Here is a 21249-nt window from a genome sequence, read left to right as displayed (position 1 = left end):
AAGCTGGAGGCTTCTACAAAGGTGGCCTTTGGTTATACCGAAATAACTATCACGGATTCATCTGTAAATCCAGGAGCCGTCTGAAATTTGCTGCCAAAAACAGCAGTTAGCACAGCATTAAAATGAGCTGTAGCTAGCTGATCAATGTAGTGAAGTGTTTAGGTGATAATTTTAATGACCTGAGTTTTGAAACTCGTCGGTATCCGAATTAATGACCAGGGTCCGAATCTCGTATAAAAAAAATGTACATTTTGTAAACTCACCGATCAGTGTAAAAAGAAACGAAAATTTGAAAAAAGGAATTAATTTCTTTTTAACGGTTTAGTGCAAATATGCTGAAGAAAAGCAGGAGGATATTTTGAGCGAACAATTTCAGACCTGTGATGTTTAGTTCAACAACACTTGTCAATGAATGAGGGCCAAGCAGTTGGAATGAGTTCTGCAGGAGATGTTTGTAATCATGACACGCGGTAGTGAGGTGCCACGAAAATAGCAGTGGGTCACCCTGGCTTGTGTAGACGTGGTACGATATGAGACGATTTTTAGATCTTACGCACCGAAAGTTAGACTGACAACATGCTTAGTGCATGACAACTTGGAATCGGACGATTATTAATATAGTGCCCATCATGGGACACATCAGAAAATAACTCAAAAACTGTTTTCACCCAAATGAGAATGTCTTCCATAAGCTCCAGAGGTGTAAAGCCTGCCCACCCAAAACACCATGGCAGAACACATGAAGTTGTGCACCTGAAATCCTTGTGGCACGCTTAAGTGAGAGATTTTTTTCCCCATTGGTATACATGCTTAACTTCTCTTTGGTATACATGCTTAAATAAGTGTGGACATAGAAGTAACGATGGTAGAATCGTGTTCACGATCAATGTCCGTAATATCGACAAAACTATAATTAAAACACGTACAAAACAAAGTATAATAATTATAATGGAAACTCTGAGCCTTCGGGCTCGTCCTTGTTTCGCATCATAGAGACGTTTATAATGATTCAAACGATGTATAATATAGGCATAAGAAAACTATAAGTGCAGAATGTAAATGAAGCAATGATTTACGTGGTTCAGCACTAAGGCCTAAATTCACAGGGGTTTCGGTTTTTCACTATGTATCATACGAGGTTACAACGGATAGTCGAATAACTCTCGGTAGGGAACGAAGATAGAAGAAACATAGAATAAAACCCATACTTACTCTACAATTTCTCTCTCCTTACCTATATTTCTCTCTCTCTAAATTTGGTCCACCCTCTCTTCTTTGGTTGAGCAGGGTATTTATAGATCTATGTGGACCTCATTTTACTGACATTGTCAATGCTTATCATCTTGGTTAATGTGTCGAACCGATGATCATCTTCGTGATTCCACGATGCTTCAAACGGTGAAGTATTGCGAAGATGGTGTACCTTCTCCTCCTCCATAGGATGTCTGACACGTACCCTATGTCTATAGCATTTAAGGTGGGTAGTTGGCGCAGTCCGCACGTGTCAGACAGCTGTCACTGTGGTTGTCTCATCCTTGTCAGCGAGACTCATCTCCTCCATTCATTTCGTACCTATCTTGGGATAAGGTAAAGTAGATTTTTGGGTCTTCTACGGTGCTTCGCGGTGATCTATTCATCCGGTACTCCTTGGTCCTCCTGTCGTCGGATCAACCTGGTGATGAGTACGTGGCAGATAAAGATGATGCATGCCTCTTGGATGTTGGATCGTGGCATCAGAGTTTGATGCTTCTCTGTCGCATGTCGTCTATGTGTGATACTTGTGACACGTGGCTAACTGAGGATTATGTGTACAATGAGAGATAATCGGAGGTGCAGTGCATTCAAATAGAGTAGTCAAGAGTTGCATTTAGATGTTGGTGTTTGATATGAATCTACCTACACAACATACAGCTATATATGTAGTACTATGTATAATTCCTACTACTTCCTACATTGACTGCTTATTTTATTTACATAATGAGATTTAGTTTATTCTTTTCATATGTTATTTTTTGACTAGTGACTATCAAATGTTCATTTCTATTTTTGGTTTTTTAAATATTAATTACTATTTATTCAACTTTATTTTGGTTTTCTTGTGTTTATGATTTGTGTTTTTAATTTTTATGACTAATTTATAATTTAAAAATAAAATAAATATATTCTTCTCATTTACATAATCAAGTACATTTTTTCCTGTTTTTAAACGTCATTTTATTTTACTATTGAATGTTCAATTTTAGTATATTTCTTGTTTTTGTTTTCTTAATATTAATTATTATTATTATAAAAAAAAGTACCACTGAGGGCATATTATACAAACTGTAAAAGCTTACAGAGACCAGTTAATGGGCAGTCTGGCAACAAGTTGGAAGCATAACAAGCTAAGTTCCAACAACGTACTACTACATTAGTTGAACAGGTTGCCGTGTAAGCGTACCAGCGATCCTCATGAGGAACCAGCCAAGGGAACCGAAGTGGATAGTTGGACTGATGCAAGCTAACTCTACTTTGGTTTTTGTATGAAGTTCAGATTGGGCCTGATTAGAAGTTCACGAGATAGTAAAGGAATGGTTAGTGGTTATGTTTACTGTGAATTGATCTTGATCGAGATGCAATTGGCATTTGTTGATATCGTCTGAGTTTTGGATATTTCTATCAGTGGATTGAAACTAGGGTTTACATCAACAAAAGATGAATTTGGGTTTTCTGTGAATTGATTCTGATTTTACAACAAGGAAGTGGAGATGGTCTTGCGGTTTTAGGATTTTCGATGTATGAACGAATGACAGTGAAGAGTTGATGTTTAGTCTGAAAATGGGTGAGATGAATCTGAATTTGGTGAAGTTACTCAACAAATCAATTGGGAGAAGGGTGGTAACCTGGATTATATTTCCAGAGATTTAATGTTAATGGTGGTTGGATCTATAACAGTTTTCATCGGGTTTCTGTTAACTGATACGTGGGGTTTGATTAAAAGTGGGTATTGACGGAATTATATATGGAGATCTCGTTTCGGGAAATGTTAGTTGAATAAAGATGAGAAAATTTGGATGCTTGAAAAGGTGGTGAGGGAAGTTAGGTTCTACAATCGGAAATAAAGAAAATATGGTGAAGGAAAGTTATATCATTATGTAAATACTAGTGAAGTTAAGGGAACAATAATAAAGTTAATTTCTTTTATATTACTAAACAGAAGCCAATATTTAACATAGTCAACTTGGGTCAAGATTTTTTCCGCGTACCAAGCACCAAGATGGACAAATATTAGACCAAACACTAAAGTTGGACTAAACCTAAGTATTGCAAAAAAAAAAAAACCCTAACTTATGAACTATTTTTTAGGCACCACCCTTTTTTGGTGGGGAACCATTATGTGATAATAATGTCTATCCTATAGTTATAAGGGGTGTCTTAGAAAGTGGAAATGACTAATCCACCCTTAATCTAATTTAATATACAACTAACCTCATAACCAAATATATATATAACAAAATCAAAATTATAACAAACTCATTAAATTTAATTTTCACAAACTCATTATTTTTCGAGGGCTCATCTTCTTCTCTTCTTCCCCCTTTCTATGTCAAAAGATTAATTTACCGCTTATTAGTTTCCATAATTTGTGTGATCTTGCACAAACTTGGGTAATAACCAAACTCTATATATGGAGGAGACACGCGTATACCATTAGTTGTGTGTGTATATATACCATAGTCATACACATGTTTGAGCACTTGATCTAAACTGAAGTTGAAGCCATATACTCTTTCGCTAGAAATGAATTCTCCATTCGAACGTGATCCATGGTTTATAGAAGCTGAGAAGCACTTAGTCTTGAAGAACATCCTTTTTTTGTACAGGCTAGAAAAAATGCTCAAGAGTTTTTTGAAAGGTGTGATCGGGAGGATGGTCGTGTTCCATTTTTACCGAAGGGTCGTCGCGAGGAGTCCCAAAACCTATTGAAGGTGATGCTAGTACACCTAGCGGAGTCCCGAAGCCTGTTGAACGTGATGCTGGTATGCCTACCGGATTCCCAAAACCTGGTGATCCATTTTTTGGACGTCGAGGAGTCCCAAAACCTATTGAAGGTGATGCTAGTAAACCAACTAAAGTCCCAAAATCTGGTGATCCACTTTTTGGACGTCGAGGAGTCCCAAAACCTATTGAAGGTGATGCTAGTAAACCAACTGAAGTCCCTATTCACGGCAATGATGAAGAGGAGGAAGTGGTGGAAGGAAACACGGAAGATGATGCTCCGCAGAAGAGTTCGTCTAAGAAGAGTTTCATGAAATTTCCGTCAATGTCATCATTCGGTCGGCGAAGACGTCCATAGATTTTCATGAACCAGTATTGAAGAGACCAACACTACATATGTTTTGCGAAGTAACTAATTATCTACTAGTATTTAGTAGTTTTACGAAGTAACTTATTATCTAGCTAGTATTTAGTAGTTTCAATTTTCTTAGTTAGCAATGGTATTTATTTATTTTATTTATTTTTTTTAAGTAAGGCATTTCATTAAAAAAAACTAGCATTCCAATGGAGGCTCAATTACATCCGAAATAGAGCCACCTAATATAGAGAGTTGTGTGGTTTTTCTTATATTAGATTTATCTACTGCAAGTTTTTTTAAGATACAAGGCAGAGGAAGATTACCCCATTCCATAACAAAAGATAATATTTTAGCATGCTTAGCAAGAGAGTCTGCTACTTTATTTCCTAGTCTAGGCGCGAAATAAAAACCTAAAAAACTATGACATTCTCTAGTGATTTTAGAGGCTTCATTTAAGAGAGCTCTGCTTCTCCAAAAGACCTCAGAAATCTTTCCTTGTAAGTAATTGAAACAACTTTCACAATCCCCTTCGATGCTGAAGTTTGTGATATTCTTTTCTTTAGCCCATAGTGGTGCCTGGTACACTCCTACTGCTTCTGCCTCTTGAGGGTCTGTTGAGATTGATAGTCCTTTTCTTCCTCCTTCAAAGATTCTTGTATCATTTCCCAAAATCAAATCAAAGCTTGAGGGGGTTATAGCTGAGTCCCAAGCTGCATCAATGTTAATTTTTTGATGTCTTTGATGTGATAGGTTACGCTTGAAGCTAATTTGACAAAATTATGTTTGCATTTAAATTTTTAGCTTATCTCCCCTCTTAAAACTCCAAGTGATATGAGTCCCTCGTCGCCAATGAGAGTGCTACCACCCGAATTGAATTAGATAAAAGCTTTGAACATTAGTATATCTGGTGAAACATTAAATTTTCAGTTAATCTCCGTTTACACCAGGATTTTAACCGACAATTTGTAACACCCTTGAACAAAAGGAGGGTATACAACACTTGCATAAAGGTCTATAGATGATAAATTTGTTACACTTGGTTTACACCAAAACTTAGCTGGACGCACATGTCTACAACTAATAAATTTGATACACTTGGTTTCTACCGAAATCTTAACTGGACATTACGTTACTAACGTCAGTTCGGTAGACAATATATCTATGAAAATAGTGGATGGCCCGTATTCAAGCAGCGGGTGCAAATAGTCGTCCCATGCTTAAGACCTAATTAGGTCAAGAGAAAGGGAAACAATTCCCAGTTTATTTTCTTTTTTATTCTTGCTCAATTTCATCCCACTCCATCCGAGAAAAATGATTCGGGTTCAACATGTTAAACTGCAGTAGAGGAATTGAATATTCCCTAGCAGTTTAACATGTTTCATTTTTTATATCTTCCCTAACATCTTAAGTATGTTTTTTTTTAATGGAGAAGAAAAAACTTAAATCGATTGAGGAGATTATGAAAGTTCCACAAATGGTGAAGCGGAAGACTGATACACCTTCAAGAAGGTATAAAAATAATGAAACCCAAACTAAACTCTGTTTTGTTATTATAGATGTTAAATATTTGTTCCCAATGCAAATTAGGATTTCAAATTTGTGGATTTTGAAATTCGAATTTTCAGTTTGGGGATTTTTAATTAAATTATGAAATTAGGTTTATGGTATTGTAGTTTTCATACATGTTTAAATGGGAATAATATTTACAAATTTTCTTTAAAAATGTTCTATACACACTTGTGGCTCTTTGACTAATATATATAGCCGACAAATCAACAACTCATAATTATTCAAAGGTATCGGGAATCTAAATCAATTCTTAGCATGTTGAGAATATTAATAGGCCAAATCTAAAGTAGTAATTTATTGATGTAAAGAGTTTAGATTTATTCTAGATATCATTGGATGATGATACAATTTTAGAAGCTGTCACGGACTACCAATTGAAGGCTTATTGAAGTTCTAGGGTAATAACCGATAACCTGCAACTTAACCGATAGTTTAATAAATTATTTGCATATTATTCGCGTGCGGGGTCATAATATGAGAGGGGAAACCGCTCAATGCTCATATTTGGATCTTCCCACAATATGAATTAATTAGATTATACTACAAAAATATATCACTAAAAGTAAATTATTTAGGAATTGACATGGGAAATCAGAATGTGAGCGAGAATCCACTCTATACTCACAATTTTGATTTACCCACGAGAATTAATTTGACCAATATACCTTAGATGGGGTATTTTCTTCAGAGAGGTTCTTATAGTCTCCTCTCTTTTTTTGGTAAGTATGCTAAAAATAATTAAAGTACCAGCAATTTAATGCCAATCTTTTAAAAACTTAAAGACAATACGTTCCAATGATCTAAGTCCCAAATTGAGAAATGATACCCTAAAAACCATAATATTGGGCATACCAAAATCTTTCAAGGCATACTGAATGAAGACAAAAAAGGTTGTTGAATAGCAAAATTATTTAACCACTTAACCCAAAAAAAATTTAATGGCAAATCTGCCCTTTACGTATTAGTGTTAATAATCTTGATTAGTGATTAAATATTTTGTTTAGTGATTAAGATAATTTTCAGAATTATAAGAGTTGTTTAGATGAAAAATTTGAGGAAAAAAAATCAAAGTTTTGGTTTGGTTAAGAAGGAGAGAAAGAGAAGGAGAAAGTAAGAAAATTTTAATTCTTGATTCAATGGAGGATGAGGAGGGTCATCATTCATCTAAAAAACATAGGAAAATACACATCAACTACAACAATGATCCAGAAATGGCTGATTTCTTAGATTATGAGAATGATTTTACACCCACTCAAACTCAAGCTCAAACTCAAACACAAACTCAAGATGATGATTTTTATGAGCCAAATCCTGATGATGAATACATTGATGAGGAACCCAATTCTTCTAATACACAGGTACACTTATATCCTATACTTAATCTCACTTCTATAGCTCTCAATTATCAAAAGTTAGGTTTTTTGAATCATGGTTCAGCGAAACAGGTTGAGGTTCGGCTCACATCTATGAGCCGAATCTACCATTGATGAACGGTTCGGCTTACTGAATCTGTTTACTGCATGCGCCGAACCTATAATTTCCAATTCCAACCCTTTTGCTAGACACTAGTTCGGCTTATATGAAAGTTTCATAGTAAGCCGAACAACATCCTGAATAGCCCGGAATAGAATCATTACTAATTAGGCTTACATATCCAAAATCGTATGTGCCGAACATAATTTTTTAATTTATGGGTTGAAATATTGTTACTGGTTCGGCACATATTGAGAATATCGTATAAGCCGAAACCTCTTATGTCCAAGGTTCGACACATAATATGATTATCTTCTGAGCCGAACATTAATTTGTAAATTTTTGGGTTAAAATATTGTTCGAGGTTCGGCACATATTGAGGATATCGTATAAGCCGAAACCTCTTATGTCCAAGGTTCGGAACATAATATGATTATCTTCTGAGCCGAACATTAATTTGTAAATTTTTGGGTTAAAATACTGTTCGAGGTTCGGCATATATTGAGGATATCGTACAAGCTGAAACCTCTTATGTCCAAGGTTCGGCACATAATATGATTATCTTCTGAGCTGAACATGCATTTGTTAATTTTTGGGTTAAAATATTGTTTGTGGTTCGGCACATATTGAGGATATCGTACAAGCCGAAACCTCTAAATGTTTATAGTTCGACACATAATGTGATTATAGAATGCGCCGAACCTTGTTATTATATTCCCTTTCTAGTGTTTAACCTTGTGATATTCTTTGTAGATCATGCTTGGACCCATGGAAAATCAACCTGATCCAGTAGACATAATTCACGAGGATACCAAGGATCACTTCCAAAATGATTTGGTATGTAAGAAACTTTTGCTTACCTTAATGTTGTCGGAATATTCCAAAGTTTTGCTTACTAATTACTTGTTTTGGAATGAACGTAGATATGGAAAACTAAACCAGAAGTTCTGGATTGTCTTGAGGAACACGCGATGAAGATAAATTGTGTACTAGTTAAAGGACAACAAAGCCGATGGGATCGGTTTGAAATGATTTGTGATCGTAGTGGAACCGGCGCTAGCAAGGTTAAAAAGGGTACTGTATACGTTGGGAAGACCGGGAGAAAGAATAGGACGAAGACGAAGAAAAGAAATTGCCCTTTCAAGATCGTTTTCAACCTCAAGAATAAGTCCATGAAAAAGAAGATCAATATTGGATAATGAATAAAGATATGGATTGTCGTCATAACCACCCACGTCCCAAAGACCTTCATGGACATGCGAAAGTAGCGCGACTCAAACCCGAAGAGATGCTAGAAGTGGATAAAATGACACGAGCACGTTTGCCACCTTCTAGGATTCTTAGCAAATTGAAGGCGGACAACAACAATAACAAGTCGACTATGCAAACTATCTACAATGCAAGACAAAAGATTAGAATACTCAATTTGCAAGGTAGGATGGTGATGCAACAAGTAATGTGGTTAGGGGTGAAGAATAACTACGCTTGCCAAAAGAAGTTGGATGACTTCGGTCAAGTCACACACCTTTTCCTTGCCCACCCGGAATGCGCCCAATTGGCTCTATGCTTCCCACAAGTTATTATATTGGATTGCACGTACAAGACTAATAAATATGAGATGCCGTTGATGAACATTGTGGGGCATACTTCGACAAAGGCACCGTTCACCGTGGCTTTTTGTTTCATGAAAAACGAGAAGAAAGAGAGTTATGTTTGGGGGTTAGAACAATTGAAGTTAATCTTCCGGGAGGGTGCTCTTCCTAAAGTGTTCGTTTCCGATCAAGATTCATCGTTGATGTATGCTATTAAGAAGGTATTTCCGGATGCATTCAATTTTCTTTGTACGTTTCACATATGGTGCAATGTGAGGAAAAAATGTCAACCGATAATTCAACCACTTAAGTTGAAAGAATTAGAGAATATTGCTAAGCTACCGTTGGAGACACGAGTAAAGAAAAAGAAGGAATTCTTGAAAGCATATGAACATAATGAGATGTTGTGGGCTTCTTTCCAAGGCGAATGGGAAGCTTTGATATGGTCAATCACCGAGGATGTCTATGAAGAAAATTTTAAAATGCTTATTAAGCATTGGAAGACCGCCTACCCCGATGTCATTACTTACTTGGTCAAAGATGTGTTGGAACCTAATAAAGAAAGGTTCGTGAGTTGTTTCACAAATCGGCACAAACACTTCGACAACCAAGCCACAAGTATGGTAGAGTCGGCTCATTATCGGTTGAAGAAGAACCTTTTTGGTTGTGTTGACACTTTTGTCACGGTTTTTGATGCAATTGATGAATATTTCAAAAGTGATGTTGTGAGAATTAAAACCGCGTTCGAGCATGACCTTATGTTTAGACACAAGAATTATGGTACTAATTGGCTACGGGAATTAACTTATAAAGTCTCCCATCTATGCATCGACTTGTTGATGAAAGAAGTGGATTTGATTGAGACATTAGGCGCCACCTTGGAGGAAGAGTGTGTTTGTACAATGAAGAATCTATGGGACTTCCATGCCGCCATGACCTACTTCGGTACAAGGATGGTATCATACCATTTGAGGATATTGATCATTTTTGGAAACAATTAAGCTTCGATCCTCTCCCAACCGAAGACGATGAGGATGATCTAGAGATATGGGACACGACAAATGGGAAAAAATTGGCGGAGATGTATAGGAATATGTCCCGACCTCAAAAGAAATTCCTATGGGACAACATGATGCCGGTCATGTATCCTTTCACCCAAGAAAATATTTTGGAACCGGAGAAGAGTGACCCGAAAGGTAGGAAGAGTAAGAAAATGAATAATTTTCAAACTAGACAAGCCAACAAGGAACTATTGGCTACTAAAAGGAATCCATCCGGCGTTGAGTACCATGATGCAAGGTTTGAAAAGGCAAAGAAAGAAATTGAGAAGTTGATGAAGGAGGAAGAAGTCAAAGTTCCAAAAAAACGAGGTCGCCCGAGTATTCAAAAATCGGAAACAAGTAACAAAGAGGTGAATGATAATGATTGTCCGTCACAAGCTAAGGATAGTAAAGAGGATGTCAAGGGGAAGGCTAAGATGTATCCTTCACAAACTAAGATAAAGGAGAAAAGAACCGTACATGAAATTGGTAGGATGAGAGGACCCAAAAGAGATAAGTCCGGTAGGTATATGAGGCCTATCAATTTTATATACGATAACTACTTGGAAGATCTATCGCCAATAATTCATGAGCATATTATAGCAATGGACGACGTGCAAGGCGATGGAAATTGTGGTTATTACGTCACGGCGGAACAACTTGGTCCTTTTATGGAAGGGAATAATCCGGTGCCCCCTGAAAATGAAGTGAACTATATTCGGCAACGATTGTTACAAACCCTACGTAAAAACAAAAATTCTATAAGACAATGATGAGAACAGGTCCAAGAAAAGATGCAGGGGTGGCAGCGGAGTACGTTGCATTCGAACGTCGTTTGCATGGGGATTTTATCATTACCGAAGAACATTGGATGTCAATGCCCATTTGTGGGTTTTTAATAGCGGAGACATTCAATTGCGTCGTACATTGTTTCGCATGGACGGGTAGTAGCTTTACTTACGCGCCTCCAACAAAACCTTACAATGATGGTGTAAAGGATAGAAGACTTGTTCTTGGATTTGTTCAAAATTGTCATTTTATCGGCCTCAAACTTAGACCCGGTTGCCCATTACCACCCTTGATGAGTGCAGCCTTTTGGCCTAGATTTGAAAATAATTTTGCGATGGATTGGTGTGCAAATTATGCGACGGAAATGGATCTTTGGAAATCTTTGCATGTGCAGCCTCCAAGTGGACAAGTAATTACGTTTTCAAGTGATGAGGATGAAGATGTTAAGAATGAGGTCAGTGAAGATGATGAGAAAGAGGTCAGTGAAGAGGATGAGATTCGTTTAGGATCTCCATAAAAAATGTTTCATTGATTTATCTTCTTATTTTGTGTCAGATTCGGCTTATAAGAAGAATTCACTGAAAGCCGAACCTGACAACAAAAATATACCAGAGTTTTTTTGTCAGATTCGGCTCATATTATTATTTCACTGCAAGCCGAACCTGACAACAAAAATATACCAGAGTTTTTTTGTCAGATTCGGCTCATATTATTATTTCACTGCAAGCCGAATCTTGAAACTTTAAAAAACCAGAATTACTTTGCTAGGTTCGGCTTGTAGTATATTTCTGAAGAAAGCCGAACCTTTCATGATTCATGAAAACAAGAATTATCATATCATTCCAAATAGACTTTTCAAATTCATAGAAATTATGGATTACATCCCTGCTACATAGTAGGCTTGCAATTAATTTCTAATATCCTAAACGGGTAATGAGAAACCTTCTAAGAATGTGGTAGTGATCTTTGTATTTGAAATTCTTTCCCTTCCATCGTCGCCATTCCTCTAGAGCTCGAACTTCAATCTCAGAGTTTGTTTCACCTTTGAGTCGATATCGACTCACAATCCGAACTAAAGCTATGAAGTCTGAGACTTTTTTATTAATACTTATAATTCGGCAAAACAAGGACGCACTATCCCGGTTGTGAGGATTACCTGTTTCCGTGCTGAAGGCTTCATGAATTCTAACCAAGTAGTACATACTCATCAGACCATTTACTCGTCGTTCTTCACCCTTCTTTGGATAGTATGCTACATAATTAGTGCAAAGAGATAAATCTTCTTCTAGAGTAAACTTAGGAGTTTGGGGTGCCATTTGTTGAGCATATGTGGTTAAGAATATGAAAAAACATGTAGGTATATATAGAATATAGTTTTACAACGGCTATATCTTTCAAAAAAGAGTCGTTCCTAGATTTTCGTGAAAAAAGTAAAGGTTCGGCTTATAGAAATTTTAGAACATAAGCCGAACCTATATAAGTAACGGCTATTTTTTAAAAATTTTGAAAATTTTTACAGATTCGGCTCACCATATTGGTGAGATTTAAGCCGAACTATGTACTGGATTACACCAATAATGATTTTTAAGGCTCGTCTTATAACTCAAATTATAGAAAAAGCCGAACCTGAAGGACAAATGATTCGGCGCGTAACTAACATTAGAGGATAAGCCGAACTCTATAAATTCGGCGCATAACCGTTAAGCTATTCATTAAAACATGAAATTGAAGGTGTCCATAACCAAACCCAGCACAATTAAAAACAAAGTTGAGCACCTAAAAGCAAAGGTGTTTGCAACACCATAAAAGTGTACTTAAAACTTAAGAAAAACATTAAAAGGAAGTTGGAAACATAAAAGGACATTTAACCACGACCCCTCTTCTTAGTGGTAGGCTTTTGTCCGGGTTCCTCGGGTCCTTCTCCTTTGTTGATGATTGCATCCCACTTTTTGTAGAGGTAGTTTTGTTCTTCCACGGTCATTGGTGTTTTGGAATCAATTTTGTCCTTCATTTTTTTCAACATCTCCCTACCCGCGGCATTGGTCCTGACACAAGTATGAAAGTTATAAGACTAATTCGGCGCAAGTATGAATCATGTCTTGAAATTTTTATTAGCTTACACAGAGAGTGGATCGGCTCATACCACAAAATAATTATACGCCGATCCTAAATATTCGGCTCAAAACCTATATTGTCGAGTAAGCCGAACCCTGTATTCGGCTCACAACCGATATTGTCGAATAAGCCGAACCTATGATTATGAACTCAAACATGTATTCGGCGCAACATGATATCATATAAATAAGCCGATCCTACACACTTGTAAAATTTATGAAATTTTAACAATGATATTCGGCGCAGCCCTAATACTATCGAATAAGCCGAATCTAGACTTATGAATTGAAACATTTATTCGGCGCAAAACTAATACTACCATACAAGCCGATCCTAAGCACATGCAAAAATTCTGAAATTCAAACAACATTTATTCGGCACAAAACTAATACTACCATACAAGCCGATCCTAAGCACATGCAAAATTTCTGAATTTCAAACAACATTTATTCGGCACAAAACTAATACTACCATACAAGCCGATCCTAAACACATGCAAAATTTCTGAATTTCAAACAACATTTATTCGGCACAAAACTAATACTACCATACAAGCCGATCCTACGCACATGCAAAATTTCTGAAATTCACAAAACATATTCGGCATAAAACTAACACCATCGAATAAGCCGATCCTAAATATAAGTCTCTGTTTTACTAAGTTCGGCTCAAAACAGATTTCAGATATACGCCGAGCCGTTCATATGCACTTTCAGAGTTCAGTTTCAAGAACAGCTCGGCGCACATCTAACATTTGTTTTACGCCGAACCATACCCTGTAACCGCCGCAGAACACATGATTTTGACGAATTCAATCGACCAAAACAATCAAAAACATCAAATATGAGATGGGTTTGTAGAACTAACCTTCTTATTTTCATTTCCGGCGTTGGTTCTTTTTCAATTTCTTCTTCCGATTGATTTTGTGGTTGATTTTGAGTTTGTTCTTCACTCTCTAAATCTTCTTCTTCATGAATAGGTTGTTCAATCGCTCGATTTGAACGAGATACTGACTTACGACGATCCATTATATAGTTTCACAAATCGACAATTAAATTTCTGCGATGAAAAAAAAAGAAAGGGAAGGGTGGAGTTCGGATGTGGAGAGGAAGAAGAAGAAGGTGAATTAAACTGATTTTAGGTGTAGTTGATTATAGGTTTTGTATTAGGGTTAGGGATAGATTAGTAGTAATTTAATGGATTTAAGGGCATATAGGTAATTGAACCACCCCATAGGGTACCCCTTATAAAGTCACCCAAGTTAGGACTAGTCCTTTGTATGCCTTGAAAGTTTTAGGCATGCCCAAAATTGGTGTTCAAATGGAATGGTTCCCTAGAAAAATCATTCTTACAGAAAATCCTTCTCATTTTCTAGGCCCAGTAATTAGCAAGCCCAGTTAGCCAATTATATCTCTTTGAATGAGCTTTCATTTTGCTAATACCGTATGTTAATTTGGCTATAATACTTCTGTACTTTGGATGCTCTGATGTCCTCTGTATTATTTATAGATTAATCCACCTAAAAGGAGTATAATTTTGTATTTACAATCTTTATTTGATGGTTGAAAAAGATTTTCTATTAAGAATCCAGTATCAACTACCATGATAGATGTAAAGCAACACATATAATCATGCTTATCCTAGAGACATAACAAAGCTGAATCATTCTTCTATGGAAGTAGCTGGTTCATAAATATGTTGTTCAAATCATGGTTTTGCTTCTGTAGCTAAATCAAGTATACTAGCATGGTTTTGCTTAAATCAAGTATTCAATGGAAGTAGCTGGTTCATAAAGTTTAGAGATATAAATGTTATACCCGGGGCAAGCCCCAAGTTACATATATATATATAGCAACACAAGGATGAGCTTACTTTATGTTTTTTCGATCTAGTGTCGGCAAAGGCTCGCTAGCGCATGAGGACTGGCTACTAGGTCCACCAAATTCATCAGCTAACTGCATTATTTCACGTTCTCTATTCAAGGATTGGGTTCCTTGGATAGCGTTAGATCACTATTAAATCTTCACTTGTCGAGAATTGTGGAAAGCGCACTCAGCAATCCAATGAAAGAGCAAGCACGCGTGAAACAATGAAAAAAAGTAAGCATTAGGATAATGTACATAAATCTTAGTGTTAATTAGATATATATAAAGCGTCACATGTCGATTACAGATCAATTTCCATGAATACCAAAAAGCAATTCTGTCCTTTTTGCTTTAAATAACCCTCGTTGAATTGGGGCCTATGCCACTTAAGTGGGCTATAGATCACTTCATCTACCTTATACACAAAGATAAGGGGTGTCTAAATTTATTGAAACTACCAAAATTATCCTCTAAAAATATTAATATTACTAAATTACCCTCATCAACTCTTAATAATAAACCTAAAACTAAAATCAGTTTTCATTTCTAACCTAAAAACCGATTCTTCATGTTTTCTTCTCCCTCTTTTTCTTTTATTTTTTGAACCAAAACTCGTCGATTATCGACGATCCAAAAACGATTAATCGTTTTCTTTCTTCTATAAAATACCGAAACAACCAAGAATGAAGCATCCTACTAACATGAGTTTTTCTAGTGATGAGAATCCCGGACTTGTTGAAGTGATTCGAAAGAAAACGAAGCAAGTGCTTGAGGAAGCCGAAGCGTCTCGTATCGCAGAAGAGGAGGAAATGGGTCGAATCAGGTACTTTTCTATCAACCCAGTCTTCTAATGGGTTGAAATCAAAATTTTCCGGGTTTTACAGAATCGGATTATGTTAGTGTACAACTAAACCGATTCTGTTTAGAAACGGTTTATGTTCTTGCATACATAAACCGATTGTTCTGCATATGAATAGGAATCAGAAAATGTTAGTGTATAAATAACCGATTCAGTTATGGTAGGGTTAACCGTTGTATCTGTAACTATTTTTCGTTAAAATCGGATTACATATGTGTTCACAAAAACGATTGTGTAGCCTTTGAATTCTTATATGCTTAGTCAATAACCACACTTTATATGTATATCGAGAAAACTTATTACTAGAATTAGTTTACATTAGCACTTATAAAATCCGATTGTTGGTTTTATTATGTTAGGAATTGGAGTTATATGTGTTCCGAGTAAACCGATTGTGTACCTTGACTTAAAAAAAAAAGGCATTCGATTCCATTGTTGTTTGTCGCTTAACTCCATATTCTACAGGCCAAACAAGGGCAACCAACAAAATAAAGCCGAAAAGAAATATAAGAAGAAACATGACCTTCCTTCTCCTAAGCCTTTGGGACCTCGTCGAAGAGACAGTCAAAATTTGAATGCTTCCCACCGAAGGGCCACGGGGAGTAAAGCCAAAGGGATCAACATCAAAGACCCAACACCTCAACCGGAGCAACCAACACATGAAGAATATGATTCCGATACACCTACTGAACAAAGTGATGAGGAAGAAAGTGGTGGAAAGGAGATCGATGAAGAAGAAATTGGTGGCAAGGAAGGTGGTGAAGAAGAAGGTGAGGATGAAAGTGATGAAGAAGAAGGTGAGGATAAAAGTGATGAAGAAGAAAGTGAGAAGCAAGTTGATGAAGAGAAAAAGTGCAAGAACAAGTCCGAGGAGGAGACGCTCAAGAACAAGGTAAGACAGATGGTAAGAAGATAGATGTTCCAAAGAAGAAGAAAGGTGACCACATGCCCGACCCGCTGAAGATGTTTCCTCGCGGCTCTAAGAATCGCATTTACGGGTTACCAGGTGATGGATGACAAATGTTATGGGGGTACAAAGACAGTTGGGCCGCCATCGTTTTCCATACCATAGTAATTACCTAAACCTTATGCAATGTAACATAAAAATTATTATTCGTGTAGTGTTTTGATTGTCATCCACCGGGTTTGTTTTGTTTTATAAGATCACAGGGATGTCGTTCGTCGTATGAAGCCAGGAACGTCAGTGAGTATGATGAGGCAATGGCCACCAGAAGGAATGGAATCAACCGTTGGAGAAGTTAAGGAAGTATGATCTAGTCAATTCTACGGGGTTGGTACCTGTAGTCGAGAATTTGGACCTTGGTTACGACAAACCTCTTTTTTCCGCCTTTGCCGAGAGATATTACGGAGAAACGGATACTTTACATCTTCCGTTTGGCGAAATGACGATAACTCCAAATGATGCGAAGTTCATTATCGTGCTAAGCATAGAAGGTAAAGTCGTGAAGCACGAAGACTACGTGCAAGAGATTGACTGGACAAGATTTACGCGTTTACCAAGAATGTGTTCCAATGGGATGAGGAGAGGACCAAGTCAGAGATGCTAATAGGCAAGGTAAAGCAGAGGATATTCCATTTCTCGAAGATGAGGGTCAACTTCATAAGAACAAAGAATCTTCGTGCTGAGGGAAAAGAGGTGACGCCGGAACGTATCATCGTCACGGCCAATGCGTATGTCCTCTACGTCCTGGGAGCTCTTATCTTCCCCGACGTTTACGGGGCCCGTGTGAGCGCCAACTTTATCCAGCTATTGCAACCATTTGACAAGATTCACGAATACTCTCGGGGCACTGCCATCCTTGCACACTCGTTGAATGAGTTGAGAAAGGCTTCTAGGGATCGAAGGAACCAAATCGGAGGGAGTATGGCTTTTCAGCAGGCGTGGATATATATGCACTTCCTAATATTTGGTCAAAGGGATTTTGAGAACAAGGAATGGGACCACGAGTTTTATGGAGACAAGTACACCTACAGAAGTAAGCCGAAGAACCAAAAAAAGGGTTATCTGAAGTTGAGACGCCAGTTGGACAACTTGACAACAAAGGTTGGGTGCAGAGAGCAAAATGATTATTTTGGGCCTTTGTTTCACCCAAGGGGATATGTAATGTACAACCTGACGAGAGTCGCAAGACAATGCGGTTACGTATAAAAAATCCCAAAGGAGCACAAGATGTTCAAAATCAATGAGAAAAAAACCAAATCATATGATAATCATATTGACATTGTTCACAAGCCTCCATCATGTAATTATTTGGAAGACACAACGATTCACAGATATCCTTTGGATGGTCCATCTCGAACAGATGATGATGCAATTTCGGGTTACATGCCGTGGTACCTCAATGTTTCGCATACTCGAGTGGTACTAGTAGATGAGAGGACCAAGATAGAGGACAAAGATACATCTCCCGAATTCCTGGTGCGTATTGTTACTCAATTACGATTTTGTTAATGTTATTAGCGTTTTTTGGTGAATGTTTATTCTTTAAAATGGAAACAGAGAAGCCGAATCGGGTACTTGATAACCCAAGCAAAGCTACAAATCAGGGAAGGGAAAAATGTTAAGGCCAATGAAAAGTTGATTGATGAATTGAACAGTCTCGAAGATGTAGAAGTTGGTGCAAAGTTTGGGGAGCTGGAGGAGGAGGATGATCCAAAGAAGAAGAGGAAGAGAACCCCCCCCCCCCCCCCCCCCCACCCCACCCAAAAAAAATGTCCGAAGGTGCATCGAGCAGCGCCCAACCTGGTAAACGAGGACGTGGTGGACATAGTCGTTGTCGTGGTTGGGATGTTCATGAATGAATGGTTATATTCATGTTTATGTCTTTAAATATGGATAATTATGGAGTCAAAACTTATGTCTTTTAACGTATTGTCGAATTATGTTTGGTTATATTCCTAATTTATGAATGACTTAATCTGGTTTCTTTTGAAAATTGTTGGTGTTTGTCCTAGACGCGATAAAATAACCAACTACAATGTGTGTGCAAAAAATACAGGATTCTGGCATTTTTTCAGTCAAAAATGTAAACCGATTCTGACAGTTTCCCAGAGGTTCTGTTTCAGAATCGATTTACATGTACCTTTATGAAATCTGATTGTTATGAAGAAAAGTTATTAAACTATTTTTGCTTAGAATCGGTTTACATGTACATATTTGTAATCCGATTTCTACGAAGAAAGTCCTGTAACTTTTGATGCTAAGAATCGGTTTTCATGTACATATATGTAATCCGATTGTTATGAAGAAAAGTTCTGTAACTTTTTTTTTGCCAAGAATCGGATTACGTGTGCATTACAAAAGCCCGATTGATGAGAGGCACAATTTTTATGTTTTTGCAAGGACATAAACGAACTATGTGGACATACCTAAACTCCGATTGTTTGATATGAATTTGAAAAAAAATATCCGTTGAGTCCTTATATATATAAGGACAATCTCTTCCATCCACTCCCATATCACACACTTAGCCTATAAAATGGAATGGGAACCGTATGAAGATTTGTGTCTCGTTAAATCGTTTGCTAATATGTTCCGTGAACGTCTGAATGAAATCTATTCAATGTTTTGGAAGAGAGTTAAAGAGTTCTTTTACCGGTGTACCGGGAATCACAATAACCGCAAATGGAGAGACTTGGCATTTCGATTCCAATACATTAAAGGTGCAACGCGAGAGTACGTAAAAGTTAGAAATATGGTGTACGACTATCATCCACGAGCTTCTCTTAGGGAAAAAGTGAGTAATGCAATCATTTTTATACCTATGTCAAAAGTTCACATACTAACATTTAAGAATTCATTGAATTTCAGTTGGAACGTTTCAACGGGCTATGGAGAATCCGTAATGGAGAAACTAAGTTCATTCACCACAAAGAATATACGACGTTGTACCGACGTGCTCGGAGGTTCATTGACGAGCATTTGATGTGTCAAATTCTAGAATTCCCATACTGAATCCTATATATGTAGTGTGCTAATTTCCTAAACTATGTAATGAATATTTTGTTTCTGAAAGTAAGGCATAATCGGATTATATGTACGTATATAAACACCAATTGTTGGAATTGGTTTATGTGGGTATTGATTAAACTCCGATTCTGGGTTTACATCGTCATTCGGAAAATCCAATCCAGAATCGGTTTAAAATTCACTAACATAAACCGATTTTGGATCGAGTATTTAAAAAAAAAAATTTACAAGTTTTGATTATGCATTAATGAAAGTTAATTTCAGGATTAACCTGATTAAATATTAAGTAAACATCGATTTTAGGAATCGGTTTATGTGTGTATTAAGTAAACTCCTATTCTGGGTTTACATCGTCATTCGGCGTAACTCAATCCAGAATCGGTTTACAAAAGCACAAACATCAACCGATTCTGGATCGAGTCTTTTGAAAATAAAATAACTTTTTACAAGTGTTGATTATGTATTAATGAAAATTAATTTCAGGATTAACTTGATTAAACATTATTTAATTATCCGAATTAGTACTAAATTAATAAGGGCATATTAGGCATTAACATAAATAGTGGATAAGGGGTTTCTATGAATTATTTCTTAATGACCCTATTTTGTCATGTAGCTATAGGCCCCAATTTAGCCAGGTAAATAACCTAATTACGATGCACACTTAGACGATACAAGGAAAAACAATACCTCAGTCCAATTTTACTTTTGGAAATCTTCGAGAAATGCAGTATACTAATCAAGCCCATTTCTTTTAATTTTTAACTGCAAATGTTTTATTCAAAATCGGTTTTTCAAAGAAAGCTGTTTGGTTGGCTTATGGGTTAGACCGTTGGTCCTTAACAATAACCGTTTGTTTTATGGTTGAATCTTATTAAAATTAAGGTCAAAATTTCAAGCTTAATGTAATTAGAAATCGGGGTGAGTATGGTCCGAAAATTTCATCATTGAACTGGTAACTGGCGCTTAAACGTCATATTTTTGTGAAGTGAGTGGTTGTGGAAACTAAAGGAAAATTATTTTGATAATATCTTTCCTGATATGAAAGCTTGATAGTTCGGATCCTAACTTTTCATATCAAAAGTGAGGTAATGATTTATTTTTGTTAGTTAATCATTTTCCTGTTAAGAAAGGAAGATTTAAATACCTATTCTTGTTTTCTTCTCCACGAAATACGGATAATTGTTGTGTTACAATCGTTCATGCTTAAGAAAGAGAGGTTCAATTGCTTTAATCCAATTGATCCCTGATAAGAAATACTAAGTTAATTCTGATCTTAATTTAGGCTTATCGAAACAATGTACGATTATTCAAGTCTAATTGGTCCTTGATAAGAAAACTAGTTATCTAACCTAGTTTTGTCTTGTTGTTGATGGTGAGTTTTTGACAAGGTCATGAATTGTAAAATTACTCTTTCCTGGTTGCAGAAGTGTAATATAAGAAGCACTGACCGAGCATCAGGTTCAGAAATTTATAATTACGAATTGTATTCCGCAAGAGAATCAGTAATCTATATCTGGTCAATGGCTACAATATAAGTGTGTGTACACCCGCCAAATTTCAGAACTTCACCTGGCTGAAACCTTGTAATTTCATGTGCGCCCATACATACACCTTTTT

Source organism: Papaver somniferum, chromosome 6 (assembly GCF_003573695.1).
Source record: "Papaver somniferum cultivar HN1 chromosome 6, ASM357369v1, whole genome shotgun sequence".
In the NCBI taxonomy this organism is placed as follows: domain Eukaryota; kingdom Viridiplantae; phylum Streptophyta; class Magnoliopsida; order Ranunculales; family Papaveraceae; genus Papaver; species Papaver somniferum.
The sequence above is the reverse complement of the archived record's forward strand: the minus strand, read 5'-3'. Positions refer to the sequence as shown.